The 15,316-nt window shown below is 43.5% G+C and overlaps 1 protein-coding gene across 3 annotated transcripts in view; it reads right to left on the reverse strand.

Moving 5' to 3' along the window:
• The window catches only part of LOC138300212 (restin homolog), an 898,198-nt gene that overhangs the window by 244,189 nt on the left and 638,693 nt on the right, over window positions 1-15,316 (reverse strand). The window lies entirely within an intron of this gene.

The raw sequence follows: 15,316 nt of genomic DNA on the forward strand, positions 1-15,316 counted from the left end.
CCTTTCCATCCGTGATTCACTGTGAATGTAAATTTCTCAAACGTGTATGCTTATAAAAGCGACTGTGTGAAGTCAGAAGAAAGCGGGTTAGCCATACCTTGCTTTGGAAATGGCGCAAAACCAGGACCCACGTTACTACTAGCTAACCATCAGAGCCAAACCAGGGACTTATCTGGAGAATCAAGAGTCAAAGGCCCCAAATCATCAAGATTTTACGAGACACAAGTCTGAAATACTCCTGAAAAGATATGTTATACAGTCATAGCTGACATCTGATTCAGAAAGTGTGGTACATGAAAAATGTGTGCCTTTTATATGCAGACAAAAACAAGGTGATGGATGGAATGCTTGAATTAATCTAGGGACTGGCACTTGCTCAGGGCCCACAGCCCAGTCTATGGTTTTTTACCCATCTCAGTTTCCTCCCAACACCTTTTATGTGATTAATATAGTACTTTAAGTGGCCAAGGGTGCGCCCAGACGTGGGCCCTTTGCTCACATTGCCGTTAGAACCAAGCTTTACCCGACTGAAGAGCCCCAATCATGGCAAAACCGGTCTTGGGTTGCTTGTGTTCCAGTTCAGGGAGGACCTAGCCAGGCAGTTCAGGCTAGACAGTTCCTAATTGAGCAGGGTCAAGACTGATTTGCACATGGCTGGGTCCAAACTGAGGTGGCATGGTGGGAAAACAAAAGATGGGTTGGAATGCTACTGGTATGATATTGAGAGCGCAAAACTTGGCTGTGCCTTTATGCACTATAGAGGTGACTTTAAAATGTAATCAAAGACATGTAACTTGTGCTCTAATGTATTAATGTTAACATGGTGCATCGAAATGAAAATGTCACTTACCCAGTGTACATCTGTTCGTGGCATCAGTCGCAGTAGATTCGCATGTTCTGCAATAGCTCGCCATCTGGTGTTGGGCCGGAGTGTTACAAGTTGTTTTTCTTCGAAGAAGTCTTTCGAGTCACGGGACCGAGTGACTCCTCCTTTTGTCTCCATTGCGCATGGGCGTCGACTCCATCTTCGATTGTTTTTCCCCGCAGAGGGTGAGGTAGGAGTTGAATTGTAGTAATAGTGCCCATGCAATGGAGTGACTAAGTATGCACCTATTTAAGGTTGAGATGATACATATATAAATAATTGAAGGTAACTTCCAAACTGCTACAGGCTCCCGGGGAGGCGGGTGGGCACATGCGAATCTACTGCGACTGATGCCACGAACAGATGTACACTGGGTAAGTGACATTTTCAGTTCGATGGCATCTGTCGCTGTAGATACGCATGTTCTGCATAGACTAGTAAGCAGTTATTTCCCCAAAAGCGGTGGATCAGCCTGTAGGAGTGGAAGTAGTCTGAAATAATGTTCTTAATACGGCTTGACCTACTGTGGCTTGTTGTGCGGATAACACGTCTACACAGTAGTGCTTGGTGAATGTGTGAGGCGTAGACCATGTGGCTGCCTTACATATTTCTTGCATTGGGATGTTTCCTAGAAAGGCCATGGTAGCACCTTTCTTTCTGGTTGAGTGTGCCCTTGGTGTAATGGGCAGCTGTCGTTTAGCTTTAAGGTAGCAGATTTGGATGCATTTAACTATCCATCTGGCTATACCTTGTTTTGAAATTGGGTTTCCTGCATGAGGTTTTTGAAATGCAATAAAGAGTTGTTTAGTCTTTCTGATGTTTTTTGTTCTGTCAATGTAATACATCAATGCTCTTTTGACATCTAATGTATGTAGTGCCCTTTCAGCTACGGTATCTGGCTGTGGAAAGAACACTGGAAGTTCCACTGTTTGATTTAGATGGAACGGTGAAATAACCTTTGGCAAAAATTTAGGATTGGTCCTTAGGACGACTTTATTTTTGTGTAGTTGTATAAAAGGTTCCTGTATAGTAAACGCCTGAATCTCGCTTACTCTTCTCAGGGAAGTAATGGCGATGAGAAATGCCACCTTCCAGGTTAGGAACTGTATGTCGCAGGAGTGCATGGGTTCAAAAGGTGGACCCATAAGTCTAGTTAGGACAACATTTAGGTTCCATGAAGGAACAGGTGGTGTTCTTGGTGGTATAATTCTCCTAAGGCCCTCCATGTATGCTTTAATGACTGGTATTTTATATAGGGAAGTTGAATAGGTAGTCTGCAGGTATGCAGATATTGCTGCAAGGTGAATCTTAATGGAAGAGAAAGCTAGGTTAGATTTTTGTAAGTGAAGCAAGTAACCCACTACATGTTCTGGAGTTGTGTGTAATGGTTGTATTTGATTAATATGGCAGTAGCAAACAAACCTCTTCCATTTACTTGCATAGCAGTGCCTGGTGGATGGCCTTCTTGCTTGTTTTATGACTTCCATACATTCTTGGGTAAGTTGTAAGTGCCCGAATTCTAGGATTTCAGGAGCCAGATTGCTAGATTCAGCGATGCTGGATCTGGGTGTCTGATCTTTTGGTTGTGCTGTGTCAACAGATCTGGCCTGTTGGGCAATTTGATGCAGGGTACCACTGATAGGTCTAGCAGCGTTGTGTACCAGGGTTGCCTTGCCCAAGTTGGTGCTATCAATATGAGTTTGAGTTTGCTTTGACTGAGTTTGTTTACCAGGTAAGGAAGGAGAGGGAGAGGAGGAAAAGCGTAAGCAAATATCCCTGACCAGTTCATCCATAGGGCATTGCCTTGGGATTGTTTGTGTGGGTACCAGGATGCGAAGTTTTGGCATTTTGAGTTCTCCCTTGTCGCAAACAAGTCTATCTGAGGTGTTCCCCAGAGTTGGAAATAAGTGTTCAGAATTTGGGGGTGAATTTCCCATTCGTGGACCTGTTGGTGATCTCGAGAGAGATTGTCTGCGAGTTGATTTTGTATCCCTGGTATAAACTGTGCAATTAGGCGAATTTGGTTGTGAATTGCCCAATGCCAAATTTTTTGTGCTAGCAGGCTTAACTGCGTGGAGTGCGTCCCTCCCTGCTTGTTTAGATAATACATTGTTGTCATGTTGTCTGTTTTGACGAGAATGTATTTGTGAACTATTATTGGTTGGAAAGCTTTTAGTGCTTGAAAAACTGCTAGAAGTTCTAGGTGATTGATATGCAGTTTTGTTTGATGTACGTTCCATTGTCCTTGTATGCTGTGTTGATCGAGGTGTGCTCCCCACCCTGTCATGGAAGCATCTGTTGTTATTACGTATTGTGGCACTGGGTCTTGGAAAGGCCGCCCCTTGTTTAAATTTATGTTGTTCCACCACAGAAGCGAGAGGTAAGTTTGGCGGTCTATTAACACCAGATCTAGAAGGTGACCCTGTGCTTGAGACCACTGTGATGCTAGGCACTGTTGTAAGGGCCTCATGTGCAGTCTTGCGTTTGGGACAATGGCTATGCATGATGACATCATGCCTAGGAGTTGTAATACCATCTTTGCCTGTATTTTTTGTGTTGGATACATGCGTTGTATGATGGTGTTGAAATTTTGAATTCTTTGTGGACTTGGAGTGGCTACTCCCTTTGATGTGTCTATTATGGCTCCCAGGTATTGTTGTACCTTGCGTGGCAGAATTTTGGATTTTGTGAAATTGACGGTGAACCCGAGTTTGAAGAGGGTTTGTATGATCTGATTTGTGTGATTTGAGCACTGTATGAACGAATGGGCCTTGATTAGCCAGTCGTCCAAATATGGGAACACATGTATTTGCTGCCTTCTTATGTGTGCAGCGACTACCGCTAGACATTTGGTAAAGACTCTTGGTGCGGTTGTTAATCCGAAAGGCAGTACCTTGAATTGGTAATGTATTCCTTTGAATACAAACCTTAGGTATTTCCTGTGCGATGGGTGTATTGGTATATGGAAATAAGCATCCTTGAGGTCTAAAGTTGCCATGTAGTCGTGTAGTTTTAGCAATGGCAATACTTCTTGTAGTGTGACCATGTGGAAGTGGTCTGATTTGATGAAAGTGTTCACTACTCTGAGGTCTAGGATTGGTCTCAGCGTTTTGTCCTTCTTTGGTATCAGAAAGTACAGTGAGTAAACTCCTGTGTTTATTTGCGTGTTTGGCACTAATTCGATTGCATTCTTTTGCAATAGTGCCTGCACTTCTATCTCCAGGAGATTGGAATGGTGTGTTGTTAAATTTTGTGCTTTTGGTGGTATGTTTGGAGGGAATTGTAGAAATTCTATGCAATAACCATGTTGGATAATTGCTAGAACCCAAGTGTCTGTAGTGATTTCCTCCCATGCTTTGTAATAATGACCTATTCTTCCCCCTACTGGTGTTGTGTGGAGGGGGTGAGTGACATGTGAGTCATTGTTTAGTAGTAGGGGTTTTGGGGCTTTGAAATCTCCCTCTATTTCTAGGGAATTGCCCTCCTCTATATTGTCCCCGAAAACCTCCTCTATACTGTCCCTGGTAAGTGGACGGTGTTGCTTGTGAGGTGCTGGCTTGTGTGCTTTGACCCCGAAACCCCCCTCGAAAGGGCGTTTTACGGAATGTGCTGTAATTCCCTCTGCTCTGCGGGGAGTAGAGTGCGCCCATGGCTTTGGCAGTGTCCGTATCTTTTTTGAGTTTCTCAATCGCTGTGTCCACTTCTGGACCGAACAGTTCTTTTTCATTAAAAGGCATATTGAGAACTGCTTGTTGAATCTCTGGTTTAAATCCAGACGTTCGGAGCCATGCATGCCGTCTGATAGTTACAGATGTATTAATTGTCCGTGCAGCTGTATCTGCAGCGTCCATGGAGGAACGTATCTGGTTGTTGGAGATGGTCTGTCCCTCCTCAACCACTTGTTTCGCCCTATTTTGGAAGTCCTTGGGCAGATGTTCAATGAGATGTTGCATCTCGTCCCAGTGGGCTCTGTCATAGCGCGCAAGTAGTGCCTGGGAGTTCGCGATGCGCCACTGGTTTGCAGCTTGTGCTGCGACTCTTTTACCAGCTGCATCGAACTTGCGGCTTTCTTTATCTGGGGGTGGTGCATCTCCAGATGTGTGAGAGTTGGCCCTTTTCCTAGCTGCTCCTACAACAACAGAGTCTGGTGGCAGCTGTGTAGTGATGAAAGCCGGGTCCGTAGGAGGCGGCTTATACTTCTTTTCCACCCTTGGTGTGATTGCCCTACTTTTGACCGGCTCCTTAAATATGTCTTTTGCGTGCCGGAGCATACCAGGGAGCATAGGCAGGCTTTGGTAGGAGCTGTGGGTGGAGGAGAGTGTGTTGAACAAGAAATCATCCTCGACCTGTTCTGAGTGGAGGCTTACGTTATGAAATTGTGCTGCTCTAGCCACCACCTGAGAGTACGCGGTGCTGTCTTCTGGTGGAGATGGCTTTGTAGGGTAGGCCTCCGGGCTGTTATCTGACACTGGGGCGTCGTATAGGTCCCATGCGTCCTGATCTTGGTCACCCTGGCTCATGGTGGTGTGAGCTGGGGAGTGAGATGGAGTTTGTGCTGGTGAAACGTTAATCACGGGCGGAGGAGAGGGTGGTGGTGTAATTCTTTTAACCACTTTTGGTTGTGGTGCTTGTTCCGTCTGGAACTCCAACCTTCTCTTTCTCCTAATGGGGGGAAGGGTGCTTATTTTTCCTGTCCCCTGCTGAATGAAGATACGCTTTTGCGTATGGTCCACATCAGTTGCTTGTAGCTCTTCCTCAAACCTATGCTTTTGCATTTGGGAGGTTAGCGAGTGCTCTTCTGTATAAGAGCCTGAAGCTGGGTCGCTTGCAGTTTGTTTCGGCGTCGAAACTTTGTCTGCGTGTTTTTTCGGCTCCGAGGTGACTTTTTTCCTTTTCGGGGCCGAAACCTCTCGGCGTCGATCTGTTTCGGTGCCGCTGTCTCGGCGTCGAGCCGTGTCCACACCGGCATCTCGGTGTCGAGGCTTGTCTCCAGCACTTTCTCGGTCCCGAGAAGGCTGCGTGCCGGTGTCTCGACCGGAGTCGGACGATCTCGGCACTGTTTTGGCCTTTTTCGGTGCCGACGGTCGGTCACCGAATTTATGGGTGGAGCCATGGCCTGGTGGCAGTGGCGTCCCCTGGGCCTTGTAAATGTTTCTTTGTGTGGTTTTCGACGTCTTACTCACGGTTTGTGTGTCGTCGAATCCTTCGGAGTCTGAGTCTTGGATCGAGAAGGTACCTTCTTCTTCCTGTTCCTCGAACTCCCGTTGGGCTGTCGGTGCGGACGCCATTTGAAGTCTTCTGGCTCGACGGTCTCGGAGTGTTTTTCGGGACCGGAACGCACGACAGGCCTCGCAGGTGTTTTCGCTGTGCTCAGGTGACAGGCACAGGTTGCAGACCAAGTGTTGGTCTGTGTAGGGGTATTTATTGTGGCATTTGGGGCAGAAACGAAACGGGGTCCGTTCCATCGGCGTTCTTCAGCACGCGGTCGGGCCGACCAGGCCCCCGACGGAGGATCGAAAAACTACCCCGAAGGGCACCGGAGCTCTTCGATCTTCGATGCGGTGTGAAATCTAAGTACGCCGATCCCGAACGCAACAATCCCGACGAAAATCTTCCGAAATTAGCTAATTTTCCGTTCCGAAACTCGGAGCGACAGGAACACGTCCGAACCCGATGGCGGAAAAAAAACAATCGAAGATGGAGTCGACGCCCATGCGCAATGGAGACAAAAGGAGGAGTCACTCGGTCCCGTGACTCGAAAGACTTCTTCGAAGAAAAACAACTTGTAACACTCCGGCCCAACACCAGATGGCGAGCTATTGCAGAACATGCGTATCTACAGCGACAGATGCCATCGAACATCACATTAATGAGGGTGCACTCACAAGCAGAAATGTAGAAAAGTGTTTCTGTAATGACATTTATTGACTGCAAAATAATACATGTATGCATTTATACTCAATGTATTGAGATTACGACATTACAGAGCTAACTAAAGAATGAGAGAGAAGAACTCACATCCGAGCTCCTGGACAAGGGAGGTAACCAAGGTCATTCTGTTGTTTGGTTCATGCGATGAAAGTCTAATGGGAGCTGCAAATTCCAGATTATGTACGGAAGATGGAAAACTACTGGCAATGATGATGTGGACTCTCGAAAGGTCTAAAGTGGCGTTCAGTTAGTTAGGTGAGGCAGACAGACCCTTTTTACCCTTTGATTAGAGCAGATCCCTAGAGACTTATAGGGGTACAGATCTCTCTACTTTACCTTGGCTGTAGTAGCTTCCTTCTACGCACATCCCTCTCTTGCGCAACTTTTACTGGGGTTTCTGGTATGCTGACACTTTTGGCTATTTTCCTATTTCCTACATGTCCAGAGAAATCTTTAGCTTAATAAGCATATTTAGATGGTTTTCAAATGATTAGACAGGAAAATCACAATTCGGACTGTGAACATCAAGTGTTGTTTCTTATCTTTTGTATCGCTGCAACTGAAATATTGGTATGCCTTATGCTTGTGCGATTTAATCTGATTAGACACTTCAATTTGCCTTTCATGATTCTGTACTTATATAGTATGTTTCTGACACTCATTTACATAATTCGGTCCTTGAATTTGTAATAAAACTTCGGAAGTTGAACTTCTGCCTCCGAGATTTAATGTGTGACCAAATGGGTCATAGTGTTAATTGATTTTAAAAGTTCCTGGCTTGTTTCTCCTTGCCTCTTGGAAATCCTAAAAAGATTAACCAGAGAAACTAAAAAATGGTCCAGATGCATTCTCTCTACCCCGAGGGCTTTCCAATGGATAGACATACTGCACGCATTCATCCAATCACCTTGTGTGTGCTTCATACAGAGGCAGCATAAACAGCCATAAGATATTTAGAGGGGGGTGTATTCCTATGCCCGTGTCCGAGGTTTGGCCTAGATATCTAATGTAAATAAACTGAACATCCACACAATGGGGGTCATTCTGACCCTGGCGGTAATTACCGCCATGGCAGAGGTCGGCGGTAGCACCGCCAACAGGCTGGCGGTGCACCGCTGGGCATTCTGACCGCAGCAGTTCAGACGCGGCCAGAAACGGAAAGTCGGCGGTACCCGCTGCCCTTGAGAATCCTCCATGGCGGCGGAGCGCGCTCCGCCGCCATGGGGATTCTGACACCCCCTACCGCCATCCGGTTCCTGGCGGTTCTCCCGCCAGGAACAGGATGGCGGTAGGGGGTGCCGCGGGGCCCCTGGGGGCCCCTGCAGTGCCCATGCCAATGGCATGGGCACTGCAGGGGCCCCCGTAAGAGGGCCCCACGAAGAATTTCAGTGTCTGCTTTGCAGGCACTGAAATTTGTGACGGGTGCAACTGCACCCGTCGCACCTTCCCACTCCGCCGGCTCCATTCTGAGCCGGCGTCCTCGTGGGAAGGGTGTTTCCCGCTGGGCTGGCGGGCGGACTTTCGGCGGTCGCCCGCCGGCCCAGTGGGAAAGCCAGCATGACCGCCGCGGTCTTTTGACCGCGGAGCGGTCTTTCGGCGGGAACCGCTTGGCGGGCGGCGACCGCCGTCCGCCGCGGTCAGAATGACCCCCAATATGTTTGTGAGTACTGACCCCCATTTTGTAACACATTTCCCCCACTTCTATTCACATTTCACCTACACTTAAAAGTTGCAGGTGTATGTATTGTACTACTTATGGCAACCTGCACCAAATTGAACACACATAACACGGTCGGATAGTAAGTCCATCAAAAAAATGGTGAAATTTCACAAATGTTCTTTATGCACACATGCTTTATGCAATGCAGACAGCATGCATCATTAAGTGTAAGAAATCAGTGAAATTATGCAGTCTTTGGAGACTGATCTTATGCATGAATGGCAAGTCAGGAGGTTAAAATTATGTACAATTCCCTAACATGACTAGAAACAACATCACTATTATTTTATGAGATTTAGCTCGTACAAGAAATTACCGCGTTTTGAGGATATTTATTAATTTTTACACTTTTGCACAGTAATCACTTGTTCTTGCACTTTAGACAATTACACGGACAAAAAATGTCATGTTTATTTTTATCTAATTTTATGTGTAGTCAAGACAACGAACGTAACTTATTACATATATAAGAGTGTTGGTTATCAATTAGTTTTTAGGAATTATGTTGAATAAGATATGAATGTTAGGTATTCTTTCAGTTTGCATATCCATTAGGATTGTAGTTTATACAATGGAATGATGACATTTCGACATTATAAAATAGTGCTATGTTTTATATATATTCATTGCAATCTTTGAAGCCCTTTTCCACTGCTGCCACTGTCACTGTCACTTTGGTGTCACTTTTGTGTTTTTATTTAGGGATGGTTGGGCACAGATCAGTTTGATAAACGGTGTTACAAAAACATGTAACTGTTTGATTAAAATCTTTTGGAACTGTAATCCTGATGTGTTGGTCTCTTACCTGGGAAGGGCAGCTGCTTCAATTTTAGGCGGGGGCAGCACCGGTGTAGCGGGTCCAGTGATCACAGTGTGGATATCGAGTGTTTGCAGCACCGTGGATCATTTGCTATAGCAAAAAGGGTTGTCCCAAAACATGTTTTTCTATTTACTTTTCCATAGGAAGTTCAGACCGCTACAGCCAAAACTTCTGAATGGTATCACGCCAAATTTGGCAGAAAGCTAGATTTTGGTCCAGAAAGAGTACTTTTTGTGATTTGGTGTAAATCTGTTCTCTAGAAATTAATGCTCAAAACGCTTTTATATTTCACACCGCAGAGCCAACAGATTTCATTTGAGATCAGACTGTCTGCCACTACTTTAACCAAGCAGTGGTGCCAGCTGACTCAAAATGCAGTCTGAGTCCTAGAAAATAAGCAAAAAAGGCATAAGATGGAAGGGTAGGGAACCCCCCTATAGTAACTATAACTAGCGCCTATGCCATGCACTGCTAATTACCCCACATATTACAACACTCATGACATCTCCTAAAACATAATTGATAATATCACTCCAAAATTTGCAATAAAATTATTGATGAGAAAACTGTGCATGATGGGGCATGAGTTATAGTTACTTGAAGGCACAAGTTATAGTTACTTGAGGTCACTTGAACTGGTGAATTTCTGTGGTTTTTAGAGTTGAAAATGTTACAGTTATTGAACATTTCACCTAATTATAATGTTACTTTAACCTTTGGCTTATTCAGTGAAAAGACAATTCAGTGAATATATTATATATATATTCATCAAAGAAAATGCCACCAAATAGGGGTAATGATTGTGTATGCACTATACAGCCAATACCATTTATCATTTCAATATTCAACAGATGGTAGCAATGTGTGGTTGCTTGTCAAAACTGTGAAGGTTTGAGGTTGTCACAAATTCAGGTACCCTACTGCTAAGATTTCTCACTATAGGACAGCAGATCCATATGGCAATTACAGAGCCAGTAAACCAAACAAAAACTCAAACAAAACTCATCTACATAATAGCACACAATTCCTTAATGCTTCCTCATCCTCTTCCCTCCTGGTCCCCTTACCTTGCTTTCATAAGAGACTGCACAATGGACCTGACTATTTGAGCATCACTTTGCGAACTGTACATAAAAGGTCTGATAAGATCCATGTACAATTTTGCCATGATATACAGAGTAACAGGCAAAGGGCACGGAAACACAACATAACATATTCTGAGGCATGGGGTATCATTGTGCCTCAAGAAATCTACTCCTCACCACTTGAAACTTGGCCATATTGTCATTATTTCTGTATGGAATCCTTTCATAAGACACCTTATCAAGCATGTCACTAAACCATGATTCATGTGGCTAGAACTGGTCTTCCAGTTTCCCAATATGTCTAGTTTTGGTTACTGACACTAGTGTAGAGAACCATATCCTGGTATGAAACGGGATGGTTGGGAAGTCACTCATATCATGAGCAGTACACTGTTTGCAATGAGGAGACTAGATACCCCTAAACATATACCTACCCATACCCATACCCTGTACTCCGCTAGAATATGGCATTTTTAAAGCATATGCACCATATCACACCCAGGTAGTCGATATTGTCAGCATTGAGAGGTTTAATGCTGACCCACAGCTTACAAGCAGGCCAGTGACCAATGCCAATCATGAAGGACTTTGAAGTAAACAAATTTAAGAAGCATCTCAAGTAGCACCTTGATTTGAGAGTCAGGTCTTGTTTGTGAAATCAATGTGGATTCTGCTTTCCCCCCATGCCCTAGGATCAGCAGCTGTCTGTTTAAAAAAAACAACATAAAACAACCCCATAAAGAAGTGAGACTGTGCCTTTAAAAGTACTCAATTTTCTCAAATACTCAATTATAGGAAAAGTCCTCAAGGACCACCTCCTTCATGCCCAAAACCCATCAAAGAGGGGTGTGCAGTATTTATATTTTAGGTGTTGATAATGGAGTAATTAGGTCACAGCTGTTAGACTCAAATGTTTTTATGGCAGTACTTCCAATATGTTCTCTATCCGTTGTATATCTCTGTGCGCCCAACACATCATTAACTAGTAATCTGTACATCATCTTCATCAGGTTCCTTCCTTGTATTCATGTTGTCAATTGTCTGGGCTATATCTTCTTTGGAAATACCATTATCCAGTAAAGCCCTAGTGTCATCTCTCAAGGACAGAAGACTGCTTTTGACATGAAGACTTCCTCTATAGTCTTTACACTGGCATGTTGTGAATCATAACGGGTCCTAAAGAACAAGGTTAATTCCAAGATAAACTTGAGTGGGTGTGTCACTAAGGTACCTTGCCTAACATGCATGCTGGGATTCCCTTTGCTTTAGTTTTTCCCAAATTCATATCTATGCTGCCTAATTCTCATGAGTGTATGTTCTACCTGGGTAGTATGTATGGTGCAAAGCTCATAGTCAACTTTCGTAAGGGCCTGTCATCACATATGGGATTGAGTTGTACATGGAGGGGAGTCATCAAATGGTGTCTTTCAAAGCAATCTAGGTATCTCTAGACTTTTGCTTAGCCATAGCTGAATCTTCCCTTATCTCTCCTAGATGCTTAAAAAAACTTGAGTGCAGTTAACTAAACTTTCATTGGAGCCAAGTAATGCACTCAAGAATTGATATATTCTCTGTTTACCCTCAGGCTGCATTCATCTTGCTGTGCTCCTGCACCACCTGTTGTTGGAGGCTTTGTAAGGTTCAGATCCAAACATATTTCAACAAGATTATGGTCTGACTACCTGATAGCATTCTAAGTAATGATATATTTTATATCAAGGAGGCTGGCAAAAGGATGCAGTCAATGAACAAATTCCACTATTCCACTCCCCCACATGCAAAAATGTTAATGAGGGGTTTATGATCCGGCATCATGATACATGGTAATACCCTCGAAAAAACTTAGCACCCCAAGCAGCAATTAAGTTCTGGCGTTCTATCACAGAATAATCATCTGAGAGTATTGATTTCAAGTTGATATTGAAAGCAGTCAAGATCCCAGCATCACATATTTCCTTCTTGATGTTATCAAAGCATAAGTGCTACTCTTCACACCACAAAATCCGTTTTGTTTTTGTAACAGCTTCTTTAAGTTATCTGTCTTGTTCGCAAATTTCTCAACACATTTTGCAAAGAATTCTATAAGACCTAAAACAATCTCAGTTGATCCCTATCATTGGGAGTAGGTGCCATTCTTATAGCATCCAACAAACATTGTTTGGTTTTAATTGACCCACTGGTTAAAGTGTACCCAAGATATTCCATTTGTTTAGTTAACAATGTACATTTTTCATGATTCAAAGTTAACCTAATTTCTTCCAAATTTCTTCAGCACCATTTTCAGGGTGACATTATGTTGCTCCACTGTTGCACCTATGAGTAATGTGTCATCATGAAAATAAATTACATTCTTTATGTCTTACAAGTGAATTTGGAATGTGTATTATGTTGTTATAAATGCTGTTAATACATTAGAATCCTAGTGTAATCTGCTTTGATGAGAGGCACGTCTCAAATCCAATTTTGAGAAATACCTACTATCCTTCACCAATGACAATTGTTAATTGATGTTGGGAAGTGGGAATATATGTTCCAGTTCCTTGATTCAAGGATTGCAATTCCACACAGAATGTCAATCGACCATCCAGTTTTTGGGTGATAACCACCGGAGAGGTCCATGGATAAACCTCCACAGGTTCTATAATGCCCTCCTTTAACATGTCATGCAACAATTCTTTAACACCATTGCTTACTGATAGTGGCACTTTCCTCAGCTTGTGCTGTATGGGCACAGCGTCCTCCTTCAACATTATTGTATTCACATACCTTTCAAGTATATAAGATTTTACTCCAAACCTTTTTGGCGCTGTCCAGCACATCTCCCAGTTGAATTTCGTCCAAGACCATTACCTGATTGGGAGCCCTAGCGTTAATTATTACATTTAGTTCAAACTGGTGCATCCATCCTAATACTGGAAGACCATTTACTGATAAATACATCCTGCCTTGTGTGCACTTCCTTCCATACTGTATACACCCTTTCGTCTATCCTACAATATCAATGGATTCCCCCTGGTACTGTCCCCCGATTGATATCTTTAGGCAACAACTTCACATCTCTCCAATGCACTCTGAATAACTTTTCTGGAGTGATGGTATATATAGATCCCGAATCAACCATGAGTTCTATTTCATACCCACATACCGTAAATTTAGCTGTGGGACGTGCCATTCTCCTCTTGTCATCTGAATATATACACGTCATATTTTTCTTCTGTACTTTGATCTACCACCAGTACTCTATCACCATACTTGAAGTCATCTGCTCCCTCCACTACATTCACTCTAGATTTATTATCTTTGCACCATTTGCTGTTTTCCTTGCACATTCTTGCATAATGATCTTTGCGTCCACATATCCTGAAATCTTTATTGCTTGCAAAACACTGCTTAGAGTCTGAGTTACGGTATGTGCTTCCACAGCGAGTGCACTCTTTCACTTTGCTTTTAAATGCAGGCACTGTTGTCCCTTTCTCTGCTTTTTTCTTTAGAACACTACCATCCCCTTCTCGACTTTGAGCATCCAAATTTACAATAGAAATATCACCCTTTTCTCTCTTTTGTTCAACCCCTTCATGCAACGTTGAGATTCTTCAATCACTTTTGCCACTTCAACCCCTTCTTTAAGAGACAGATCCTTCGCTGCCCATTGTCTCTTTTGTATCATCTTCTCTCTACACTGAACTATGAGCTGGTCACAAATTAATTCTTCTGTCATATTGCAAAAACAACACTTTACAGAATGTTCCCTAAGCCTCGCTACAAATTAATCAATTGATTCATGCTTTCCTTGGGGTTGTGTATAAAATTTATATCTAGACATGACCAAATTGACCTCTTTGGCAAATGTGGTTTCTAGCCGCTCAAGCGCTTCTTTATACCCATCATCCATTGGCTGACCATTCGGACCCAATGCCACTAGTAGGTACTTAAAAATCCCTTGTGCCTCACTACCTAATGCACTCAGAAAGAGTGTTTTTTTCCTTGCAGATGAAGATTTTTGTCCATCCAATGTGATGAAATAATTTGCCAAAATTTCCACCCAATCCTCCCAAATTATTTCATGTGACCCCGGTTGTGATAAAAAAGAATGGTGGTGTTATAATATTCCTTTGCGTCGCCACTGACACTTATACAGAATAGTGAAATCTTTACCCCCAAAATTGTGTATCAGTCTGTAGAGTACAACTTAAAGTTGATCAATTCAAATAAAATTGCTTCCCCACTCTGTAGCAACCTTCCATTGACCGTATAGATAGGTGTGCAGATCACCGGTATCATGCCTGCAAATAATTTAATGAGTGTCGCTAAACAGCGTTTTAGAGCTGTTTTATTGAAAGTGTGCAGACTACCAGTGTCATGCCTGCATCAACTAAGTGTTACAATAAATGTAAAGTTGATGCCCCTTTTGTAACTAGTGTAATATTATTTTAAAAACAAAGGGTGTGCAGATCACTGATATCGTGTCTGCTTTATCGTTGTGGAAACGGTGTGCAGATCACTGTGAAGAGTGTTTGCACAGAACTTAAGTGTGTCACATTCAGATGACGCGCTCACTGTTTTGAACAGACCTGCCCCAGATGGAGTCAGCTCAGCGTGGAATGCATTGTGTTTCAGTTATGCACTCACCGTTGTCAGGGGCAACCAATTGAATCTTTAGTGAGACACTGCAGCACGCAATGAGGTCTCCTTCAGCAACGGCTGGAATGTCTCGGGCTCGTGCGCATGCACTTGATTCAACAATGAAATCTTTAATTTACGATAAATGTTGTAGCTTGCCTTCGGTACCTTGCAAACACAAAATACCAGGTCTGCCTCCCAATATTCCACTGTCCACCAATCCCCTGTCACCATGGCCAAACTTCAAGGGTAATCTCAACCGCTCACCACACTAT

This window comes from Pleurodeles waltl, chromosome 6 (genome assembly GCF_031143425.1).
Source record: "Pleurodeles waltl isolate 20211129_DDA chromosome 6, aPleWal1.hap1.20221129, whole genome shotgun sequence".
Lineage (NCBI taxonomy): Eukaryota > Metazoa > Chordata > Amphibia > Caudata > Salamandridae > Pleurodeles > Pleurodeles waltl.